Source organism: Mastomys coucha, unplaced genomic scaffold, assembly GCF_008632895.1.
Source record: "Mastomys coucha isolate ucsf_1 unplaced genomic scaffold, UCSF_Mcou_1 pScaffold11, whole genome shotgun sequence".
Taxonomy (NCBI): domain Eukaryota; kingdom Metazoa; phylum Chordata; class Mammalia; order Rodentia; family Muridae; genus Mastomys; species Mastomys coucha.
In genome coordinates, this window is record NW_022196893.1 from 14,331,560 (window position 1) to 14,337,410 (window position 5,851).

The 5,851-nt window shown below is 53.1% G+C and overlaps 1 protein-coding gene across 1 annotated transcript in view; it reads left to right on the forward strand.

The window, feature by feature from the left end:
- Positions 1-364: 364 nt before the first annotated feature.
- The window catches only part of Bik (BCL2 interacting killer), a 20,271-nt gene continuing 14,784 nt past the window's right edge, over positions 365-5,851 (forward strand). The window contains exon 1 of the mRNA XM_031351103.1: positions 365-454. The gene's annotated coding sequence lies outside the window, so the exon portion shown is untranslated. The remainder of the gene's footprint in view (positions 455-5,851) is intronic.

The window sequence follows — 5,851 nt, forward strand, 5'->3', positions numbered from 1 at the left end:
ACTGGGAAGTGCAGCGGGAAGCTTGTAGCAGGCCAGGAGCAAAGGGGAGCCATAGGAGTAGCGAGCCTTTAGGAGTACTGTGAGGACCAAATAGGCAGCCCTTGCTAGGGTTTGGTCACGGCGATGGCAGAGGCAGCGTCTCCGGATACTCGGGCGCGGAGAGCACACTCGCAGACGCACTGGCAGGGACACCGTGGCAGGTCCGCAGGCGACGGAGGGACGTCTGCAAGTTAACAACTTTAAAACAGCGGTTCTGTAGCCACTTATTGGGGCCCGGGATCTGGAGCCCGGAGGGAGGGGTTAGAGGGGCGGGGCGGGCGCGGCCACCTATCAGGGCCCAGCCCGCCGCTCACAATAACCAGCCTCCAGCCAGCGCCCCCTACTCCGCCACCGGCGTCCCAGCGGAGAGGTGTCCGGGCAGTTCGCCCGCCGCTACATCAGCTCAGCTCTGCAGGTAAGCGCCGGGCAGCCCTAACCCAAGTGGCTGGAAGGTTGGGGGCCTGTGTCCAAATCCCTCGGTGGCCCCGGCTCTCAAATGTCCCCTCTGCGTCTGACACCCCAGAAGGTGCTAGCCGGGTCCGCGTGTCTCGCTGCGCGTCCGTGCACTGGGTTGGCCCTTGTGTCCTAGCTCCAGGACGCGGTGAGCAAGTAGCCTTCGCTGTCGCCGTGACCTCGTTGTCGAAAACTTAGGGGGAGCAGCTCCAGACCAGGGCGCGGCACTGCCACAGTAGGGCGGCCAGGCTCAGCCCGGGCCGCAGGCAGAAGATGGCGTCGGCACCTGTCTCTCCGCGAGGACCAGAGAGTTCGCATCTGTCCTACCCTCGGGGACCCTGGGATTCTCACTATCCCTGCCGCGACCTGGTAGTTCACACCTGTCCCCGACAGAATCCAGCTTCGCTCCTGTCCCCTCGGGGACCCGGGGACAGATCTTCGAGGGGCGGCAGAAGGGCCTTCTTAGGCGACCTGGGTAGTTCAGACCATCACTTCTCCGAAGCTCCTCGCCACCTGCCTGCGCCCAGGAGCAGGGACTGGGCGGGCATCCGAGGGGCCATCAAGGTTGCCCGTGTACCAGCCACAACCAATACTGGGGGCTCAGTGCATGTGTCACTTTTCGGCCCTGTGGCCTTGAGGATGCGGATGCAGGTGGTTTTGTAAACTTAATTGCTGTTCTGAAGTGTACTAAGCTACCCCTGCGAAATGTTGTTGTTTATTGTTGTCGCTGCAGGTGATAGCACTGTTACTGTGGCCTGGAGCCAGCTGCAGCTCTCTCTCTAGAAGGCTGGTCTGTACCTACTTTGAGGGGTGGGGAGGTTGTCAGTGAACCTTAATTTTAACCTCGGGGAAGGAGGCCTCATTTCAGATAGACTAACAGGCTTATGTTCCAACAGACACTGTAGAGCTGGCTCCTTCAAAGCCTGGAGGGCTTTCTTAGAGGTCACACCAACCTCTCTAGCTGTGACCTACTTTCTGTTCTGACTGTGTGGCTGTCTAGAAGCTTCCCCGCCATTCTGGACCTCAGTTTGTTGAGTTTGTGAAGTGCATTGTGGTTTAGTCTGGTGGACAGGGACCTTACCCAAGAAGCAGCCAAGTAGTTCAGCAGTGCTACCTTGATTTCTGCTCCGTTTGGGCATGTTTACTGTTGCTGCTTTACAGGGAAAGGTCATCTGGGGTCCTTGGCTGCCTTTGGATCTAGTGTCCTGCCTAGGGCAGGTGGCACTTGTGACCTCCCAGCCTTGCCCCTCCCCAGGTCTCACCGCTCCCCTCCCCCCCCCATTTTCTCCCTTCTATACTCCAGGATTTGAGGCTTTCTCTGTTTTGTTTTGAGGCATAGTGTCACATAGCCTAGGCTGGCCCCCAGCTCACTACGTAGCTGAGGATGGTCTTAAAACTCCTGATTCTCTTACCTTCACCACCTGAGTTCTCAGATTCCAGGTATAGTTATTGGGTCCAGTTTATTTGTAGCTGGGGATGGAATTCATGGCTCTGTGCGTGCTGCCATTTTTCTTAAGTCAGGCCTCACTATGTAGCAGAGGCTAGCCTTGCATTCTCTAGTCTCTTGTCTGGCTTCCCGGTGTTGACTCGTAGTCTGCTTTCTGTTGCTAATAAGACGCAATACCTCAGGTTGAGTCAAGTTATAGAGAAGTGAAATTTATTCTGGCTCGCAATTCTGGGTTCATGTAGGGGGTGAGGGGCCATATTGGATGACGCTCCCGCTGGCAGAAGACATTCATTGTGCATTTTACCCACCTCCCAAAGGTCCAGGCTCTAAATCCCACAGTGAGGTTGAGTTTCCCCCTCCACCTCACAAGGGGGATGAAATGTCAACCCTCCAAGCTTTGGAGACCCCCAAGTCATATCTAACCAGAGCACCTCCCCTTCAAGGTCATATCTAACCAGAGCACCTCCCCTTCAAGGTCACAGAACTGACACTGACCTTAGCTGCTGTTTCTCTGTAGTTCCTCCAGGGTTAGTTTTTAAAGTATGTCTGTGGTTTGCTCTTTTGTATTTTGGAGACAGGGTCTCATACTTTATAGCCCAGGTTGTCTTTGAACTCCCAATTCTTGTGCCTCTGAGATCCAGGGGTTATGGGCCTATGATACTATGCTTATTTTTTTTTTTTTAAACTCAAAATGTGCACCTTGCAGGAGGATGCTGGCTTCCAGTCTAAGCTTGAAAACACAGTGTCATTTTCCAACTTGGTGACAAACTCATTTAACTTATCTTCTAAGCTGTCCCCTAGTTTGCATCTTAAAGTTGCCTTCTGTTTTGTTTCCAGATCTGGGGATGGGACACTGGGTTTTGTGTATTTTAAGCAACATTTTACCACTGAGCTACTCCCCTACCACAGTTGATCCTTTTTTTGTAGCCATGCTTCTTCAAGCACTGGGAGGTTTATAAGAAAGAGACCATCGGAAGCCGGGCAGTGGTGGTTTACACCTTTAATCCCAGCACTTGGGAGGCAGAGGCAGATGGATTTCTGAGTTTGAGGCCAGCCTGGTCTACAGAGTGAGTTCCAGGACAGCCACGGCTACACAGAGAAACCCTGTCTCGAGAAAGAAGGCGGGGGGGAGGGGGGAGAGAGATCATTGGAGAGATACAGCCCTGGCTCTTCATCTTCTGATGTCTTTGCTCAATTGACACCTCTGACAACCCATCCCCTTCCTGTCATCTCACCCATTAGTCGTTCTGTCCTAAGCCCTTGGCTGTCTGAAATAATCTCATGTATTCATGTCCTGACCTTCTGTAGCCTGCAGGACCTGTGAAACAAGGAACATCAAATGTTAGGTGCCGGGTGCCTGTCATACCCTGGACTCTCTCTAGACGGAGGGGTTATGGCATACTGGTCAACCACTGTAAGGTGGTTGATAGACAGTAATGAAACCACTGCGGGATTCACTGAGCAAAGAGCTTGTGGACTGGAGATGGAGCTCAGTTGGTAGGGTGACTGGGTAACACACACAGATTCCTGGGTTCAGCTCCCAGCACCGCTCAAACCAGGGATGGAGGCCAACACTAGCTAGCACTTGGGAGGAAGCAGAAGTTCAAGGTCATTCATTGTTGGCTGCATATTGAGTTGGAGGCCAACATAGAATACAGGAGACCCTGTCTTGAAAGAAAAGAAAAGAAACAGGGTACAGTTCGCCATCCTGCCTTATGTTCCTTCCCACCTCTCTCAGTAGCAGGGCGGGGGTATTTGGAAGGCCATATATGGGTCAGTGAGACTTCAAGCTGTCCAGCCACAGACAGAATCTGCCCCTGTCCTGGAAAGCATCCTGTTTTCAGTGAGTCGGTTACATTCGTGGACAATTAATGGCCCTTGCTTCCTCTGTGGCTGAATGAGCGAATCCCGCCAGAGAAATCACTGCTTTGCTCTCTGTCTAGAACAGTTCCGAAGCTGTTTCAAGGAAGTGCCGACCGATGCCCGGCTTTTGTTGGTAGTGGCCACCAGGAAGCCAGCAGTGGGTCTGGACTGGACGTGTGTGGCTGCTTCCTTTCTCCTAGCCGTGGTCGGCTGAAGCCAAACCTCAGGAGCAAAGTGTCAGCAGATACATTCCAAGCCCGTTTCTTGGCCCCGAAGGCAGGCGGGAGAGGGCAGGGCACACACAGGGCTGCTCGGAGAGGGCAGCTGATTTACCTAGTGTCAACATTGAGTTGTGACAATACAAAACACCCTCTGGGCACTGCCAAACAAACCTGTTTTTCTGGAGATGGGAGAAAACTTTGATGCCCAGTTACCCAACCGGAGAGGAAGCTCACCGTGCTGGGAAAGGGCAGTGAAGGAGAGCTTACCTGACCATCTAGTGGAAGGCTCTGTGCTGGAGACCACTCCAGGGTCCTCCACACAGGGGCAAGGTCCCCCCTGTCCCTGTGAGCTGCTCATTCTTGCTATTTTGCAGAGAACTTTCCCTGGGCAGACAGACAGGTAAACATTTAATGAGGCCATAAAGGGCCAAGTGCCCTATCCAAGTCTGCTGACCCAAGGTGCTGCGGCAGCAGAATGAGGAGCAGTTGAATTCTGTCCTGGAGACAGAGGGCTGAGGAGCAGGCAGGTCCTTTGGCTTACTTGGGGCATGGGATGCTGAAGGCTCAGTAAAAGGGTCTAGGTGAGGGCCCAGCACCACCTGAAGGAAGGCAGAGGATGGAGTTCGCCTCCCAGAGGAGCCCAGTCAGCTCTAGCACTCCCTCCCGAGGCTCAAACATTCCAGAGCATGTGAAGAACTTAGAAGCTGAAAGGGGCGGGAGGGGTGGGGAGGGAGGTAGCTTGCTACGCGGGACTTCTCTAATGGGGACAGAAAAGCACAGAGTTCTGGTGTGCGTGTGTGCGTGGGGCCGGGGGGGATTGATTCTAGACTCAATCAGGCAATCAGGAGAATTGTTACATCGTTACATTTCCTCTGCAGATTGGACAAAGCCGGGGGCCTGTTGCGTTCTGGCCAGATGCTCTACCACAGAGTTGCAGTCCCAGACTGCAGTTCTCAGAGAGGATTAACCAGGCAAACATTACCTCTGAGCCTCTCTTTCTGAAGAGGATTAGGGGTCTAGGAAGGCTAAGGGAATCTGTCCAAAGTTACACAGAACCCAGAGGTTCGGAGGGCGTGTCTTAATGGGAGCTTCCCCCAGAGAAATACATGTTAAACAAAACACTTGCAGGTCTCCGGTCATGTGCCTGGCAAGAAGGAAACAGAACCCGGGCGGGTGCCTTCCCTATACACAGCTGAATGGCCGTATGTGTCTTCCTGCAGTCCTCAGGGGCCCTGTAAGTGAGGGCAGTGGAGATCTGGAGAGTAGCTAGGTGCTGGGGTCCAGGAAGACGGGCAGTTAACCGCCCTTCATCCAACGTTGAAGCTTGGAGCTGAGGATGTTCAGTTGGTAGTGTGCTCGCATCCACGAAATTCTGGGGTCTTTCCCCAGGGCTGCATTAAACTGGACATGGTAGAGTGTATCCCAACACTCGAGAGGCGGAGACAAAAGAATCAGAAGTTCAGGGCCAGCCTTGAAACCCAAGGAACTTTGTCTAAAACAAAGCAAAACAAAATAAAAGTTTACATTGGGTGTATAAGCTGAGGACTGCTGCCTGTCCCCTGGCGAACACTTCTATATAAGTTCCATTGCCCTCTTCAAAGGTTTGCTTCTAGATCTTTCTTCTGTGAGGTCATTTACAAGTAACTAGCTCCATGACCCATGAAATGTGAATATTTGTATCCATGGTAGGCTGCCACGGACCGGGGTTTCTCGCGAGGTCCCTGTTCCGCGGGACAAGGGATTCTGGCCAGGTGGGCACAGGATTTGGCTTTGACAAACAGACTACACACGGGTGGTGTAAAATCTGAGTGTATTTCTTTTAAAATAA